Here is a 12,305-nt window from a genome sequence, read left to right as displayed (position 1 = left end):
TATGTGTCCCTAGTGGCGCAATTGGTTAGCGCGCGGTACTTATAATGCAGTATCTGCGAGAAATGCCGAGGCTGTGAGTTCGATCCTCACCTGGGGAAATGAATACATTTTGGAAGCTTAATCTGAATCAAGAAATTTAAATATTTGTTGAAAGTGATAAATTTTAATTAAAATATAGCAGAAACAAACCTACGTTATTAAATGGTCTTTAAAAATTACAGTTGCAGCGAAATGAGAAGCATTCTTTATGTGTCCCTAGTGGCGCAATTGGTTAGCGCGCGGTACTTATAAGGCAGTATCTGCGAGAAATGCCGAGGCTGTGAGTTCGATCCTCACCTGGGGAAATGAACATTTTTCGGACGCATACCCTGAATCAAGAAATTAAAATATTAGGTGCACGTGATAAATTTTAATTCGAACATAGCAGAAACAAACCTACGTTATTAAATGGTCCTTAAAAATTACAGTTTACCGAAATGAGAAGCATTCTTTACGTGTCCCCAGTGGCGCAATTGGTTAGCACGCGGTACTTATAAGGCAAGAAATGCCGAGGCCGTGGGTTCGATCCTCACCTGGGGAAATGAACATTTTTCGGAAACATACCCTGAATCAAGAAATTAAAATATTAGTTGAAAGTGAAAAATTTTAATTAAAACATAGCAGAATAAAACCTACTTTATTAAATGGTATTTAAAAATTACACTTGCACCGAAATGTGAAGGCTACATTATGTGTCCCCAGTGGCGCAATTGGTTAGCGCGCCGTACTTATAAGGCAGTATCTGCGAGAAATGACGAGGCTGTGAGTTCGATCCTCCTTGGGGAACTGAATACATTTTGGAAGCTTACCCTGAATCAAGAAATTAAAATATTAGTTGAAAGTGATAAATTTTAATTAAAACATAGCAGAAACAAACCTACTTTATTAAATGGTCTTTAAAAATTACAGTTGCACCGAAATGAGAAGCATTCTTCATGTGTCCCCAGTGGCGCAATTGGTTAGCGCGCGGTGCTTATAAGGCAGTATCGGCGAGAAATGCCGAGGCTGTGAGTTCGATCCTCACCTGGGGAAATGAATGCGTTTTGGGAGCTTACTTTGAATCAAGAAATTAAAATGTTAGTTGAAAGTGATAAATTTTAATTAAAACATAGCAGAAATAAACCTACTTTATTAAATGGTCTTTAAAAATTACAGTTGCACCGAAATGAGAAGCATTCATTATGTGTCCCCAGTGGCGCAATTGGTTAGCGCGTGGTACTTATAAGGCAGTATTTGCGAGAAATGCCGAGGCCGTGAGTTCGATCCTCAACTGGGGAAATGAATACGTTTTGGAAGCTTACCCAGAATCAAGAAGTTAAAATATTAGTTGAAAGTGATAAATTTTAATTAAAACATAGCAGAAACAAACCTACATTATTAAATGGTCTTTAAAAATTACAGTTGCACCGAAATGAGAAGCATTCTTTATGTGTCCCCAGTGGCGCAATTGGTTAGCCCGCTGTACTTATAAGGCAGTATCTGCGAGAAATGCCGAGGCTGTGAGTTCGATCCTCACCTGGGGAAAAGAATACATATTGGAAGCTTAATCTGATTGAAGAAATTAAAATATTTGTTGAAAGTGATAAATTTTAATTAAAACATAGCAGAAACAAACCTACTTTATTAAATGGTCTTTAAAAATTACAGTTGCACCGAAATGAGAAGCATTCATTATGTGTCCCCAGTGGCGCAATTGGTTAGCACGCGGTACTTATAAGGCAGTATCTGCGAGAAATGCCGAGGCCGTGAGTTCGATCCTCACCTGGGGAAATGAATACGTATTGGAAGCTTACCCAGAATCAAGAAATTTAAATATTAGTTGAAAGTGATAAATTTTAATTAAAACATAGCAGAAACAAACCTACTTTATTAAATGGTCTTTAAAAATTACAGTTGCGCCGAAATGAGAAGCATTCATTATGTGTCCCCAGTGGCGCAATTGGTTAGCGCGCGGTTCTTATAAGGCGGTATCTGCGAGAAATGCCGAGGCGGTGAGTTCGATCCTCACCTGGGGAAATGAATACATTTTGGAAGCTTACACTGAATCAAGAAATTAAAATATTAGTTGAACGTGATAAATTTTAATTAAAACATAGCAGATACAAACCTACTTTATTAAATGGTCTTTAAAAATTACAGTTGCACCGAAATGAGAAGCATTCATTATGTGTCCCCAGTGGCGAGATTGGTTAGCACGTGGTACTTATAAAGCAGTATCTGCGAGAAATGCCGAGGCGGTGAGTTCGATCCTCACCTGGGGAAATGAATACATTTTGGAAGCTTACCCTGAATCAAGAAATTAAAATATTAGTTGAAAGTGATAAATTTTAATTCAAACATAGCAGAAAAAAACCTACTTTATTAAATGGTCTTTAAAAATTACACTTGCACCGAAATGAGAAGCATTCTTTGCGTGTCCCCAGTGGCGCAATTGGTTAGCACGCGGTACTTATAAGGCAGTATCTGCGAGAAATGCCGAGGCCATGAGTTCGATCCTCACCTGGGGAAATAAATACGTTTTGGAAGCTTATCCAGAATCAAGAAATTAAAATATTAGTTGAAAGTGATAAATTTTAATTAAAACATAGCAGAAACAAACCTACTATATTAAATGGTCTTTAAAAATTACAGTTGCACCGAAATGAGAAGCATTCATTATGTGTCCCCAGTGGCGCAATTGGTTAGCGCGCGGTACTTATAAGGCAGTATCTGCGAGAAATGCCGAGGCTGTGAGTTCGATCCTCACCTGGGGAAGTGAATACATTTTGGAAGCTTACCCTGAATCAAGAAATTAAAATATTAGTTGAAAGTGATAAATTTTAATTAAAACATAGCAGAAAAAAACCTACTTTATTAAATGGTCTTTAAAAATTACAGTTGCACCGAAATGAGAAGCATTCTTTACGTGTCCCCATTTGCGCAATAGGTTAGCCGGCTGTACTTATAAGGCAGTATGTGCGAGAAATGCCGAGGCTGTGAGTTCGGTCCTCACCTGGGGAAATGAATACTTTTTGGAAGCTTAATCCGAATCAAGAAAATAAAATATTAGTTGAAAGTGATAAATTTTAATTAAAACATAGCAGAAACAAACCTACTTTATTAAATGGTCTTTAAAAATTACAGTTGCAAAGAAATGAGAAGCATTCTTTATGTGTCCCCAGTGGCGCAATTGGTTAGCGCGCGGTACTTATAAGACAGTATCAGCGAGAAATGCCGAGGCTGTGAGTTCGATCCTCACTTGGGGAAATGAATACATTTTGGAAGCTTACCCTGAATCAAGAAATTAAAATATTTGTTGAAAGTGATAAATTTTAATTAAAACATAGCAGATACAAACCTACTTTATTAAATGGTCTTTAAAAATTAAAGTTGCACCGAAATGAGAAGCATTCATTATGTGTCCCCAGTGGCGAGATTGGCTAGCGCGTGGTACTTATAAGGCAGTATCTGCGAGAAATGCCGAGGCGGTGAGTTCGATCCTCACCTGGGGAAATGAATACATTTTGGAAGCTTACCCTGAATCAAGAAATTAAAATATTAGTTGAAAGTGATAAATTTTAATTCAAACATAGCAGAAAAAAACCTACTTTATTAAATGGTCTTTAAAAATTACACTTGCACCGAAATGAGAAGCATTCTTTGCGTGTCCCCAGTGGCGCAATTGGTTAGCACGCGGTACTTATAAGTCAGTATCTGCGAGAAATGCCGAGGCCATGAGTTCGATCCTCACCTGGGGAAATAAATACGTTTTGGAAGCTTACCCAGAATCAAGAAATTAAAATATTAGTTGAAAGTGATAAATTTTAATTAAAACATAGCAGAAACAAACCTACTATATTAAAGGGTCTTTAAAAATTACAGTTGCACCGAAATGAGAAGCATTCATTATGTGTCCCCAGTGGCGCAATTGGTTAGCGCGCGGTACTTATAAGGCAGTATCTGCGAGAAATGCCGAGGCTGTGAGTTCGATCCTCACCTGCTGAAGTGAATACATTTTGGAAGCTTACCCTGAATCAAGAAATTAAAATATTAGTTGAAAGTGATAAATTTTAATTAAAACATAGCAGAAAAAAACCTACTTTATTAAATGGTCTTTAAAAATTACAGTTGCACCGAAATGAGAAGCATTCTTTACGTGTCCCCATTTGCGCAATAGGTTAGCCGGCTGTACTTATAAGGCAGTATGTGCGAGAAATGCCGAGGCTGTGAGTTCGGTCCTCACCTGGGGAAATGAATACTTTTTGGAAGCTTAATCCGAATCAAGAAAATAAAATATTAGTTGAAAGTGATAAATTTTAATTAAAACATAGCAGAAACAAACCTACTTTATTAAATGGTCTTTAAAAATTACAGTTGCACCGAAATGAGAAGCATTCTTTATGTGTCCCCAGTGGCGCAATTGGTTAGCGCGCGGTACTTATAAGACAGTATCAGCGAGAAATGCCGAGGCTGTGAGTTCGATCCTCACTTGGGGAAATGAATACATTTTGGAAGCTTACCCTGAATCAAGAAATTAAAATATTAGTTGAAAGTGATAAATTTTAATGAAAACATAGCAGAAACAAACCTATTTTGTTAAATGGTCTTTAAAAATTACAGTTGCACCGAAATGAGAAGCATTCTTTGCGTGTCCCCAGTGGCGCAATTGGTTAGCACGCGGTACTTATAAGGCAGTATCTGCGAGAAATGCCGAGGCCATGAGTTCGATCCTCACCTGGGGAAATAAATACGTTTTGGAAGCTTATCCAGAATCAAGAAATTAAAATATTAGTTGAAAGTGATAAATTTTAATTAAAACATAGCAGAAACAAACCTACTATATTAAATGGTCTTTAAAAATTACAGTTGCACCGAAATGAGAAGCATTCATTATGTGTCCCCAGTGGCGCAATTGGTTAGCGCGCGGTACTTATAAGGCAGTATCTGCGAGAAATGCCGAGGCTGTGAGTTCGATCCTCACCTGGGGAAGTGAATACATTTTGGAAGCTTACCCTGAATCAAGAAATTAAAATATTAGTTGAAAGTGATAAATTTTAATTAAAACATAGCAGAAAAAAACCTACTTTATTAAATGGTCTTTAAAAATTACAGTTGCACCGAAATGAGAAGCATTCTTTACGTGTCCCCATTTGCGCAATAGGTTAGCCGGCTGTACTTATAAGGCAGTATGTGCGAGAAATGCCGAGGCTGTGAGTTCGGTCCTCACCTGGGGAAATGAATACTTTTTGGAAGCTTAATCCGAATCAAGAAAATAAAATATTAGTTGAAAGTGATAAATTTTAATTAAAACATAGCAGAAACAAACCTACTTTATTAAATGGTCTTTAAAAATTACAGTTGCACCGAAATGAGAAGCATTCTTTATGTGTCCCCAGTGGCGCAATTGGTTAGCGCGCGGTACTTATAAGACAGTATCAGCGAGAAATGCCGAGGCTGTGAGTTCGATCCTCACTTGGGGAAATGAATACATTTTGGAAGCTTACCCTGAATCAAGAAATTAAAATATTTGTTGAAAGTGATAAATTTTAATTAAAACATAGCAGATACAAACCTACTTTATTAAATGGTCTTTAAAAATTAAAGTTGCACCGAAATGAGAAGCATTCATTATGTGTCCCCAGTGGCGAGATTGGCTAGCGCGTGGTACTTATAAGGCAGTATCTGCGAGAAATGCCGAGGCGGTGAGTTCGATCCTCACCTGGGGAAATGAATACATTTTGGAAGCTTACCCTGAATCAAGAAATTAAAATATTAGTTGAAAGTGATAAATTTTAATTCAAACATAGCAGAAAAAAACCTACTTTATTAAATGGTCTTTAAAAATTACACTTGCACCGAAATGAGAAGCATTCTTTGCGTGTCCCCAGTGGCGCAATTGGTTAGCACGCGGTACTTATAAGGCAGTATCTGCGAGAAATGCCGAGGCCATGAGTTCGATCCTCACCTGGGGAAATAAATACGTTTTGGAAGCTTACCCAGAATCAAGAAATTAAAATATTAGTTGAAAGTGATAAATTTTAATTAAAACATAGCAGAAACAAACCTACTATATTAAAGGGTCTTTAAAAATTACAGTTGCACCGAAATGAGAAGCATTCATTATGTGTCCCCAGTGGCGCAATTGGTTAGCGCGCGGTACTTATAAGGCAGTATCTGCGAGAAATGCCGAGGCTGTGAGTTCGATCCTCACCTGGGGAAGTGAATACATTTTGGAAGCTTACCCTGAATCAAGAAATTAAAATATTAGTTGAAAGTGATAAATTTTAATTAAAACATAGCAGAAAAAAACCTACTTTATTAAATGGTCTTTAAAAATTACAGTTGCACCGAAATGAGAAGCATTCTTTACGTGTCCCCATTTGCGCAATAGGTTAGCCGGCTGTACTTATAAGGCAGTATGTGCGAGAAATGCCGAGGCTGTGAGTTCGGTCCTCACCTGGGGAAATGAATACTTTTTCGAAGCTTAATCCGAATCAAGAAAATAAAATATTAGTTGAAAGTGATAAATTTTAATTAAAACATAGCAGAAACAAACCTACTTTATTAAATGGTCTTTAAAAATTACAGTTGCACCGAAATGAGAAGCATTCTTTGCGTGTCCCCATTGGCGCAATTGGTTAGCGCGCGGTACTTATAAGGCAGTATCTGCGAGAAATGCCGAGGCCGTGAGTTCGATCCTCACCAGGGGAAATGAATGCATTTTGGAAGCTTACACTGAATCAAGAAATTAAAATATTAGTTGAAAGTGATAAATTTTAATTCAAACATAGCAGAAAAAAACCTACTTTATTAAATGGTCTTTAAAAATTACACTTGCACCGAAATGAGAAGCATTCTTTGCGTGTCTCCAGTGGCGCAATTGGTTAGCACGCGGTACTTATAAGGCAGTATCTGTGAGAAATGCCGAGGCCATGAGTTCGATCCTCACCTGGGGAAATAAATACGTTTTGGAAGCTTACCCTGAATCAAGAAATTAAAATATTAGTTGAAAGTGATAAATTTTAATTAAAACATAGCAGAAACAAACCTACTTTATTAAATGGTCTTTAAAAATTACAGTTGCACCGAAATGAGAAGCATTCATTATGTGTCCCCAGTGGCGCAATTGGTTAGCGCGCGGTACTTATAAGGTAGTATCTGCGAGAAATGCCGAGGCCGTGAGTTCGATCCTCACCTGGGGAAATGAATACGTTTTGGAAGCTTACCCAGAATGAAGAAATTAAAATATTAGTTGAAAGTGATAAATTTTAATTAAAACATAGCAGAAAAAAACCTACTTTATTAAATGGTCTTTAAAAATTACACTTGCACCGAAATGAGAAGCGTTCTTTGCGTGTCCCCAGTGGCGCAATTGGTTAGCACGCGGTACTTATAAGGCAGTATCTGCGAGAAATGCCGAGGCCGTGAGTTCGATCCTCACCTGGGGAAATGAATACGTTTTGGAAGCTTACCTAGAATCAAGAAATTAAAATATTAGTTGAAAGTGATAAATTTTAATTAAAACATAGCAGAAACAAACCTACTTTATTAAATTGTCTTTAAAAATTACAGTTGCAATGAAATGAGAAGCATTCATTATGTGCCCCGATTGGCGCAATTGGTTAGCGCGCGGTACTTATAAGGCAGTATCTGCGAGAAATGCCGAGGCTGTGAGTTCGATCCTCACCTGGGGAAGTGAATACATTTTGGAAACTTACCCTGAATCAAGAAATTAAAATATTAGTTGAAAGTGATAAATTTTAATTAAAACATAGCAGAAAAAAACCTACTTTATTAAATGGTCTTTAAAAATTACACTTGCACCGAAATGAGAAGCGTTCATTATGTGTCCCCAGTGGCGCAATTGGTTAGCACGCGGTACTTATAAGGCAGTATCTGCGAGAAATGCCGAGGCCGTGAGTTCGATCCTCACCTGGGGAAATGAATACGTATTGGAAGCTTACCCAGAATCAAGAAATTAAAATATTAGTTGAAAGTGATAAATTTTAATTAAAACATAGCAGAAACAAACCTACTTTATTAAATGGTCTTTAAAAATTACAGTTGCACCGAAATGAGAAGCATTCTTTATGTGTCCCCAGTGGCGCAACTAGTTAGCGCGCGGTACTTATAAGGCAGTATCTGCGAGAAATGCCGAGGCTGTGAGTTCGATCCTCACCTGGGGAAATGAATACATTTTGGAAGCTTACCCTGAATCAAGAAATTAAAATATTTGTTGAAAGTGATAAATTTTAATTAAAACATAGCAGAAACAAACCTACTTTATTAAATGGTCTTTAAAAATTACAGTTGCACCGAAATGAGAAGCATTCTTTATGTGTCCCCAGTGGCGCAATTGGTTAGCGCGCGGTACTTATAAGACAGTATCAGCGAGAAATGCCGAGGCTGTGAGTTCGATCCTCACTTGGGGAAATGAATACATTTTGGAAGCTTACCCTGAATCAAGAAATTAAAATATTAGTTGAAAGTGATAAATTTTAATGAAAACATAGCAGAAACAAACCTATTTTGTTAAATGGTCTTTAAAAATTACAGTTGCACCGAAATGAGAAGCGTTCATTATGTGTCCCCAGTGGCGCAATTGGTTAGCACGCGGTACTTATAAGGCAGTATCTGCGAGAAATGCCGAGGCCATGAGTTCGATCCTCACCTGGGGAAATAAATACGTTTTGGAAGCTTACCCTGAATCAAGAAATTAAAATATTAGTTGAAAGTGATAAATTTTAATTAAAACATAGCAGAAACAAACCTACTTTATTAAATGGTCTTTAAAAATTACAGTTGCACCGAAATGAGAAGCATTCATTATGTGTCCCCAGTGGCGCAATTGGTTAGCGCGCGGTACTTATAAGGCAGTATCTGCGAGAAATGCCGAGGCTGTGAGTTCGATCCTCACCTGGGGAAGTGAATACATTTTGGAAGCTTACCCTGAATGAAGAAATTAAAATATTATTTGAAAGTGATAAATTTTAATTAAAACATAGCAGAAAAAAACCTACTTTATTAAATGGTCTTTAAAAATTACACTTGCACCGAAATGAGAAGCGTTCTTTGCGTGTCCCCAGTGGCGCAATTGGTTAGCACGCGGTACTTATAAGGCAGTATCTGCGAGAAATGCCGAGGCCGTGAGTTCGATCCTCACCTGGGGAAATGAATACGTTTTGGAAGCTTACCTAGAATCAAGAAATTAAAATATTAGTTGAAAGTGATAAATTTTAATTAAAACATAGCAGAAACAAACCTACTTTATTAAATTGTCTTTAAAAATTGCAGTTGCACCGAAATGAGAAGCGTTCATTATGTGTCCCCAGTGGCGCAATTGGTTAGCACGCGGTACTGATAAGGCAGTATCTGCGAGAAATGCCGATGCTGTGAGTTCGATCCTCCCTGGGGAAATGAATATATTTTGGAAGCTTAATCTGAATCAAGAAATTAAAATATTAGTTGAAAGTGATAAATTTTAATTAAAACATAGCAGAAAAAAACCTACTTTATTAAATGGTCTTTAAAAATTACACTTGCACCGAAATGAGAAGCGTTCATTATGTGTCCCCAGTGGCGCAATTGGTTAGCACGCGGTACTTATAAGGCAGTATCTGCGAGAAATGCCGAGGCCGTGAGTTCGATCCTCACCTGGGGAAATGAATACGTATTGGAAGCTTACCCAGAATCAAGAAATTAAAATATTAGTTGAAAGTGATAAATTTTAATTAAAACATAGCAGAAACAAACCTACTTTATTAAATGGTCTTTAAAAATTACAGTTGCACCGAAATGAGAAGCATTCTTTATGTGTCCCCAGTGGCGCAACTGGTTAGCGCGCGGTACTTATAAGGCAGTATCTGCGAGAAATGCCGAGGCTGTGAGTTCGATCCTCACCTGGGGAAATGAATACATTTTGGAAGCTTACCCTGAATCAAGAAATTAAAATATTTGTTGAAAGTGATAAATTTTAATTAAAACATAGCAGAAACAAACCTACTTTATTAAATGGTCTTTAAAAATTACAGTTGCACCGAAATGAGAAGCATTCTTTATGTGTCCCCAGTGGCGCAATTGGTTAGCGCGCGGTACTTATAAGACAGTATCAGCGAGAAATGCCGAGGCTGTGAGTTCGATCCTCACTTGGGGAAATGAATACATTTTGGAAGCTTACCCTGAATCAAGAAATTAAAATATTAGTTGAAAGTGATAAATTTTAATGAAAACATAGCAGAAACAAACCTATTTTGTTAAATGGTCTTTAAAAATTACAGTTCCACCGAAATGAGAAGCATTCATTATGTGTCCCCAGTGGCGCAATTGGTTAGCACGCGGTACTTATAAGGCAGTATCTGCGAGAAATGCCGAGGCCATGAGTTCGATCCTCACCTGGGGAAATAAATACGTTTTGGAAGCTTACCCTGAATCAAGAAATTAAAATATTAGTTGAAAGTGATAAATTTTAATTAAAACATAGCAGAAACAAACCTACTTTATTAAATGGTCTTTAAAAATTACAGTTGCACCGAAATGAGAAGCATTCATTATGTGTCCCCAGTGGCGCAATTGGTTAGCGCGCGGTACTTATAAGGCAGTATCTGCGAGAAATGCCGAGGCTGTGAGTTCGATCCTCACCTGGGGAAGTGAATACATTTTGGAAGCTTACCCTGAATCAAGAAATTAAAATATTATTTGAAAGTGATAAATTTTAATTAAAACATAGCAGAAAAAAACCTACTTTATTAAATGGTCTTTAAAAATTACACTTGCACCGAAATGAGAAGCGTTCTTTGCGTGTCCCCAGTGGCGCAATTGGTTAGCACGCGGTACTTATAAGGCAGTATCTGCGAGAAATGCCGAGGCCGTGAGTTCGATCCTCACCTGGGGAAATGAATACGTTTTGGAAGCTTACCTAGAATCAAGAAATTAAAATATTAGTTGAAAGTGATAAATTTTAATTAAAACATAGCAGAAACAAACCTACTTTATTAAATTGTCTTTAAAAATTGCAGTTGCACCGAAATGAGAAGCGTTCATTATGTGTCCCCAGTGGCGCAATTGGTTAGCACGCGGTACTGATAAGGCAGTATCTGCGAGAAATGCCGATGCTGTGAGTTCGATCCTCACCTGGGGAAGTGAATACATTTTGGAAGCTTACCCTGAATCAAGAAATTAAAATATTAGTTGAAAGTGATAAATTTTAATTAAAACATAGCAGAAAAAAACCTACTTTATTAAATGGTCTTTAAAAATTACACTTGCACCGAAATGAGAAGCGTTCATTATGTGTCCCCAGTGGCGCAATTGGTTAGCACGCGGTACTTATAAGGCAGTATCTGCGAGAAATGCCGAGGCCGTGAGTTCGATCCTCACCTGGGGAAATGAATACGTATTGGAAGCTTACCCAGAATCAAGAAATTAAAATATTAGTTGAAAGTGATAAATTTTAATTAAAACATAGCAGAAAAAAAACTACTTTATTAAATGGTCTTTAAAAATTACACTTGCACCGAAATGAGAAGCGTTCTTTGCGTGTCCCCAGTGGCGCAATTTGTTCGCACGCGGTACTTATAAGGCAGTATCTGCGAGAAATGCCGAGGCTGTGAGTTCGATCCTCACCTGGGGAAATGAATACATTTTGGAAGCTTACCCTGAATCAAGAAATTAAAATATTAGTTGAAAGTGATAAATTTTAATTAAAACATAGCAGAAACAAACCTACTATATTAAATGGTCTTTAAAAATTACAGTTGCACCGAAATGAGAAGCATTCATTATGTGTCCCCAGTGGCGCAATTGGTTAGCGCGCGGTACTTATAAGGCAGTATCTGCGAGAAATGCCGAGGCTGTGAGTGCGATCCTCACCTGGGGAAATGAATACGTTTTGGAAGCTTACCTAGAATCAAGAAATTAAAATATTAGTTGAAAGTGATAAATTTTAATTAAAACATAGCAGAAACAAACCTACTTTATTAAATTGTCTTTAAAAATTGCAGTTGCACCGAAATGAGAAGCATTCTTTATGTGTCCCCAGTGGCGCAATTGGTTAGCCCGCTGTACTTATAAGGCAGTATCTGCGAGAAATGCCGAGGCTGTGAGTTCGATCCTCATCTGGGGAAATGAATACATTTTGGAAGCTTACCCTGAATCAAGAAATTAAAATATTTGTTGAAAGTGATAAATTTTAATTAAAACATAGCAGAAACAAACCTACTTTATTAAATGGTCTTTAAAAATTACAGTTGCACCGAAATGAGAAGAATGCATTATGTGTCCCCAGTGGC

At 37.4% G+C, this 12,305-nt stretch overlaps 40 non-coding genes across 40 annotated transcripts; all 40 read left to right on the top strand.

Annotated features, from left to right (window-relative positions):
• Positions 1 to 6: 6 nt before the first annotated feature.
• Trnai-uau (transfer RNA isoleucine (anticodon UAU)) lies at positions 7 to 98 on the top strand. The gene is given in 2 exon segments: positions 7 to 44; positions 63 to 98. It is a non-coding gene; the product is annotated as a tRNA-Ile (tRNA).
• A 154-nt stretch (positions 99 to 252) lies between these two features.
• On the top strand, positions 253 to 344 carry Trnai-uau (transfer RNA isoleucine (anticodon UAU)). The gene is given in 2 exon segments: positions 253 to 290; positions 309 to 344. It is a non-coding gene; the product is annotated as a tRNA-Ile (tRNA).
• Positions 345 to 497: 153 nt separating this feature from the next.
• Trnai-uau (transfer RNA isoleucine (anticodon UAU)) lies at positions 498 to 580 on the top strand. Its single transcript is given in 2 exon segments — positions 498 to 535; positions 545 to 580. It is a non-coding gene; the product is annotated as a tRNA-Ile (tRNA).
• Positions 581 to 979: 399 nt separating this feature from the next.
• On the top strand, positions 980 to 1,071 carry Trnai-uau (transfer RNA isoleucine (anticodon UAU)). The gene is given in 2 exon segments: positions 980 to 1,017; positions 1,036 to 1,071. It is a non-coding gene; the product is annotated as a tRNA-Ile (tRNA).
• A 154-nt stretch (positions 1,072 to 1,225) lies between these two features.
• Trnai-uau (transfer RNA isoleucine (anticodon UAU)) lies at positions 1,226 to 1,317 on the top strand. The gene is given in 2 exon segments: positions 1,226 to 1,263; positions 1,282 to 1,317. It is a non-coding gene; the product is annotated as a tRNA-Ile (tRNA).
• Positions 1,318 to 1,471: 154 nt separating this feature from the next.
• On the top strand, positions 1,472 to 1,563 carry Trnai-uau (transfer RNA isoleucine (anticodon UAU)). Its single transcript is given in 2 exon segments — positions 1,472 to 1,509; positions 1,528 to 1,563. It is a non-coding gene; the product is annotated as a tRNA-Ile (tRNA).
• Positions 1,564 to 1,717: 154 nt separating this feature from the next.
• Trnai-uau (transfer RNA isoleucine (anticodon UAU)) lies at positions 1,718 to 1,809 on the top strand. The gene is given in 2 exon segments: positions 1,718 to 1,755; positions 1,774 to 1,809. It is a non-coding gene; the product is annotated as a tRNA-Ile (tRNA).
• Positions 1,810 to 1,963: 154 nt separating this feature from the next.
• Trnai-uau (transfer RNA isoleucine (anticodon UAU)) lies at positions 1,964 to 2,055 on the top strand. Its single transcript is given in 2 exon segments — positions 1,964 to 2,001; positions 2,020 to 2,055. It is a non-coding gene; the product is annotated as a tRNA-Ile (tRNA).
• Positions 2,056 to 2,455: 400 nt separating this feature from the next.
• On the top strand, positions 2,456 to 2,547 carry Trnai-uau (transfer RNA isoleucine (anticodon UAU)). The gene is given in 2 exon segments: positions 2,456 to 2,493; positions 2,512 to 2,547. It is a non-coding gene; the product is annotated as a tRNA-Ile (tRNA).
• A 154-nt stretch (positions 2,548 to 2,701) lies between these two features.
• Positions 2,702 to 2,793, top strand: Trnai-uau (transfer RNA isoleucine (anticodon UAU)). The gene is given in 2 exon segments: positions 2,702 to 2,739; positions 2,758 to 2,793. It is a non-coding gene; the product is annotated as a tRNA-Ile (tRNA).
• A 400-nt stretch (positions 2,794 to 3,193) lies between these two features.
• On the top strand, positions 3,194 to 3,285 carry Trnai-uau (transfer RNA isoleucine (anticodon UAU)). Its single transcript is given in 2 exon segments — positions 3,194 to 3,231; positions 3,250 to 3,285. It is a non-coding gene; the product is annotated as a tRNA-Ile (tRNA).
• Positions 3,286 to 3,685: 400 nt separating this feature from the next.
• On the top strand, positions 3,686 to 3,777 carry Trnai-uau (transfer RNA isoleucine (anticodon UAU)). The gene is given in 2 exon segments: positions 3,686 to 3,723; positions 3,742 to 3,777. It is a non-coding gene; the product is annotated as a tRNA-Ile (tRNA).
• Positions 3,778 to 3,931: 154 nt separating this feature from the next.
• Trnai-uau (transfer RNA isoleucine (anticodon UAU)) lies at positions 3,932 to 4,023 on the top strand. Its single transcript is given in 2 exon segments — positions 3,932 to 3,969; positions 3,988 to 4,023. It is a non-coding gene; the product is annotated as a tRNA-Ile (tRNA).
• A 400-nt stretch (positions 4,024 to 4,423) lies between these two features.
• Trnai-uau (transfer RNA isoleucine (anticodon UAU)) lies at positions 4,424 to 4,515 on the top strand. The gene is given in 2 exon segments: positions 4,424 to 4,461; positions 4,480 to 4,515. It is a non-coding gene; the product is annotated as a tRNA-Ile (tRNA).
• A 154-nt stretch (positions 4,516 to 4,669) lies between these two features.
• On the top strand, positions 4,670 to 4,761 carry Trnai-uau (transfer RNA isoleucine (anticodon UAU)). Its single transcript is given in 2 exon segments — positions 4,670 to 4,707; positions 4,726 to 4,761. It is a non-coding gene; the product is annotated as a tRNA-Ile (tRNA).
• A 154-nt stretch (positions 4,762 to 4,915) lies between these two features.
• Positions 4,916 to 5,007, top strand: Trnai-uau (transfer RNA isoleucine (anticodon UAU)). Its single transcript is given in 2 exon segments — positions 4,916 to 4,953; positions 4,972 to 5,007. It is a non-coding gene; the product is annotated as a tRNA-Ile (tRNA).
• Positions 5,008 to 5,407: 400 nt separating this feature from the next.
• Positions 5,408 to 5,499, top strand: Trnai-uau (transfer RNA isoleucine (anticodon UAU)). Its single transcript is given in 2 exon segments — positions 5,408 to 5,445; positions 5,464 to 5,499. It is a non-coding gene; the product is annotated as a tRNA-Ile (tRNA).
• Positions 5,500 to 5,899: 400 nt separating this feature from the next.
• Positions 5,900 to 5,991, top strand: Trnai-uau (transfer RNA isoleucine (anticodon UAU)). The gene is given in 2 exon segments: positions 5,900 to 5,937; positions 5,956 to 5,991. It is a non-coding gene; the product is annotated as a tRNA-Ile (tRNA).
• Positions 5,992 to 6,145: 154 nt separating this feature from the next.
• Positions 6,146 to 6,237, top strand: Trnai-uau (transfer RNA isoleucine (anticodon UAU)). The gene is given in 2 exon segments: positions 6,146 to 6,183; positions 6,202 to 6,237. It is a non-coding gene; the product is annotated as a tRNA-Ile (tRNA).
• A 400-nt stretch (positions 6,238 to 6,637) lies between these two features.
• Positions 6,638 to 6,729, top strand: Trnai-uau (transfer RNA isoleucine (anticodon UAU)). The gene is given in 2 exon segments: positions 6,638 to 6,675; positions 6,694 to 6,729. It is a non-coding gene; the product is annotated as a tRNA-Ile (tRNA).
• Positions 6,730 to 6,883: 154 nt separating this feature from the next.
• Trnai-uau (transfer RNA isoleucine (anticodon UAU)) lies at positions 6,884 to 6,975 on the top strand. Its single transcript is given in 2 exon segments — positions 6,884 to 6,921; positions 6,940 to 6,975. It is a non-coding gene; the product is annotated as a tRNA-Ile (tRNA).
• A 154-nt stretch (positions 6,976 to 7,129) lies between these two features.
• Trnai-uau (transfer RNA isoleucine (anticodon UAU)) lies at positions 7,130 to 7,221 on the top strand. The gene is given in 2 exon segments: positions 7,130 to 7,167; positions 7,186 to 7,221. It is a non-coding gene; the product is annotated as a tRNA-Ile (tRNA).
• Positions 7,222 to 7,375: 154 nt separating this feature from the next.
• Positions 7,376 to 7,467, top strand: Trnai-uau (transfer RNA isoleucine (anticodon UAU)). Its single transcript is given in 2 exon segments — positions 7,376 to 7,413; positions 7,432 to 7,467. It is a non-coding gene; the product is annotated as a tRNA-Ile (tRNA).
• Positions 7,468 to 7,620: 153 nt separating this feature from the next.
• On the top strand, positions 7,621 to 7,713 carry Trnai-uau (transfer RNA isoleucine (anticodon UAU)). Its single transcript is given in 2 exon segments — positions 7,621 to 7,659; positions 7,678 to 7,713. It is a non-coding gene; the product is annotated as a tRNA-Ile (tRNA).
• Positions 7,714 to 7,867: 154 nt separating this feature from the next.
• Positions 7,868 to 7,959, top strand: Trnai-uau (transfer RNA isoleucine (anticodon UAU)). The gene is given in 2 exon segments: positions 7,868 to 7,905; positions 7,924 to 7,959. It is a non-coding gene; the product is annotated as a tRNA-Ile (tRNA).
• A 154-nt stretch (positions 7,960 to 8,113) lies between these two features.
• Positions 8,114 to 8,205, top strand: Trnai-uau (transfer RNA isoleucine (anticodon UAU)). Its single transcript is given in 2 exon segments — positions 8,114 to 8,151; positions 8,170 to 8,205. It is a non-coding gene; the product is annotated as a tRNA-Ile (tRNA).
• A 154-nt stretch (positions 8,206 to 8,359) lies between these two features.
• Trnai-uau (transfer RNA isoleucine (anticodon UAU)) lies at positions 8,360 to 8,451 on the top strand. Its single transcript is given in 2 exon segments — positions 8,360 to 8,397; positions 8,416 to 8,451. It is a non-coding gene; the product is annotated as a tRNA-Ile (tRNA).
• Positions 8,452 to 8,605: 154 nt separating this feature from the next.
• On the top strand, positions 8,606 to 8,697 carry Trnai-uau (transfer RNA isoleucine (anticodon UAU)). The gene is given in 2 exon segments: positions 8,606 to 8,643; positions 8,662 to 8,697. It is a non-coding gene; the product is annotated as a tRNA-Ile (tRNA).
• Positions 8,698 to 8,851: 154 nt separating this feature from the next.
• Positions 8,852 to 8,943, top strand: Trnai-uau (transfer RNA isoleucine (anticodon UAU)). The gene is given in 2 exon segments: positions 8,852 to 8,889; positions 8,908 to 8,943. It is a non-coding gene; the product is annotated as a tRNA-Ile (tRNA).
• A 154-nt stretch (positions 8,944 to 9,097) lies between these two features.
• Positions 9,098 to 9,189, top strand: Trnai-uau (transfer RNA isoleucine (anticodon UAU)). The gene is given in 2 exon segments: positions 9,098 to 9,135; positions 9,154 to 9,189. It is a non-coding gene; the product is annotated as a tRNA-Ile (tRNA).
• A 399-nt stretch (positions 9,190 to 9,588) lies between these two features.
• On the top strand, positions 9,589 to 9,680 carry Trnai-uau (transfer RNA isoleucine (anticodon UAU)). Its single transcript is given in 2 exon segments — positions 9,589 to 9,626; positions 9,645 to 9,680. It is a non-coding gene; the product is annotated as a tRNA-Ile (tRNA).
• Positions 9,681 to 9,834: 154 nt separating this feature from the next.
• Trnai-uau (transfer RNA isoleucine (anticodon UAU)) lies at positions 9,835 to 9,926 on the top strand. Its single transcript is given in 2 exon segments — positions 9,835 to 9,872; positions 9,891 to 9,926. It is a non-coding gene; the product is annotated as a tRNA-Ile (tRNA).
• A 154-nt stretch (positions 9,927 to 10,080) lies between these two features.
• On the top strand, positions 10,081 to 10,172 carry Trnai-uau (transfer RNA isoleucine (anticodon UAU)). The gene is given in 2 exon segments: positions 10,081 to 10,118; positions 10,137 to 10,172. It is a non-coding gene; the product is annotated as a tRNA-Ile (tRNA).
• Positions 10,173 to 10,326: 154 nt separating this feature from the next.
• Trnai-uau (transfer RNA isoleucine (anticodon UAU)) lies at positions 10,327 to 10,418 on the top strand. The gene is given in 2 exon segments: positions 10,327 to 10,364; positions 10,383 to 10,418. It is a non-coding gene; the product is annotated as a tRNA-Ile (tRNA).
• Positions 10,419 to 10,572: 154 nt separating this feature from the next.
• On the top strand, positions 10,573 to 10,664 carry Trnai-uau (transfer RNA isoleucine (anticodon UAU)). The gene is given in 2 exon segments: positions 10,573 to 10,610; positions 10,629 to 10,664. It is a non-coding gene; the product is annotated as a tRNA-Ile (tRNA).
• Positions 10,665 to 10,818: 154 nt separating this feature from the next.
• Trnai-uau (transfer RNA isoleucine (anticodon UAU)) lies at positions 10,819 to 10,910 on the top strand. The gene is given in 2 exon segments: positions 10,819 to 10,856; positions 10,875 to 10,910. It is a non-coding gene; the product is annotated as a tRNA-Ile (tRNA).
• A 154-nt stretch (positions 10,911 to 11,064) lies between these two features.
• Trnai-gau (transfer RNA isoleucine (anticodon GAU)) lies at positions 11,065 to 11,156 on the top strand. Its single transcript is given in 2 exon segments — positions 11,065 to 11,102; positions 11,121 to 11,156. It is a non-coding gene; the product is annotated as a tRNA-Ile (tRNA).
• A 154-nt stretch (positions 11,157 to 11,310) lies between these two features.
• Positions 11,311 to 11,402, top strand: Trnai-uau (transfer RNA isoleucine (anticodon UAU)). Its single transcript is given in 2 exon segments — positions 11,311 to 11,348; positions 11,367 to 11,402. It is a non-coding gene; the product is annotated as a tRNA-Ile (tRNA).
• A 400-nt stretch (positions 11,403 to 11,802) lies between these two features.
• Trnai-uau (transfer RNA isoleucine (anticodon UAU)) lies at positions 11,803 to 11,894 on the top strand. Its single transcript is given in 2 exon segments — positions 11,803 to 11,840; positions 11,859 to 11,894. It is a non-coding gene; the product is annotated as a tRNA-Ile (tRNA).
• Positions 11,895 to 12,048: 154 nt separating this feature from the next.
• On the top strand, positions 12,049 to 12,140 carry Trnai-uau (transfer RNA isoleucine (anticodon UAU)). Its single transcript is given in 2 exon segments — positions 12,049 to 12,086; positions 12,105 to 12,140. It is a non-coding gene; the product is annotated as a tRNA-Ile (tRNA).
• Positions 12,141 to 12,305: the final 165 nt, after the last annotated feature.

The sequence above is a fragment of the Argiope bruennichi genome, chromosome 6 (assembly GCF_947563725.1).
Source record: "Argiope bruennichi chromosome 6, qqArgBrue1.1, whole genome shotgun sequence".
Taxonomy (NCBI): Eukaryota; Metazoa; Arthropoda; class Arachnida; order Araneae; family Araneidae; genus Argiope; species Argiope bruennichi.
The sequence above is the reverse complement of the archived record's forward strand: the minus strand, read 5'-3'. Positions and strand labels throughout refer to the sequence as shown.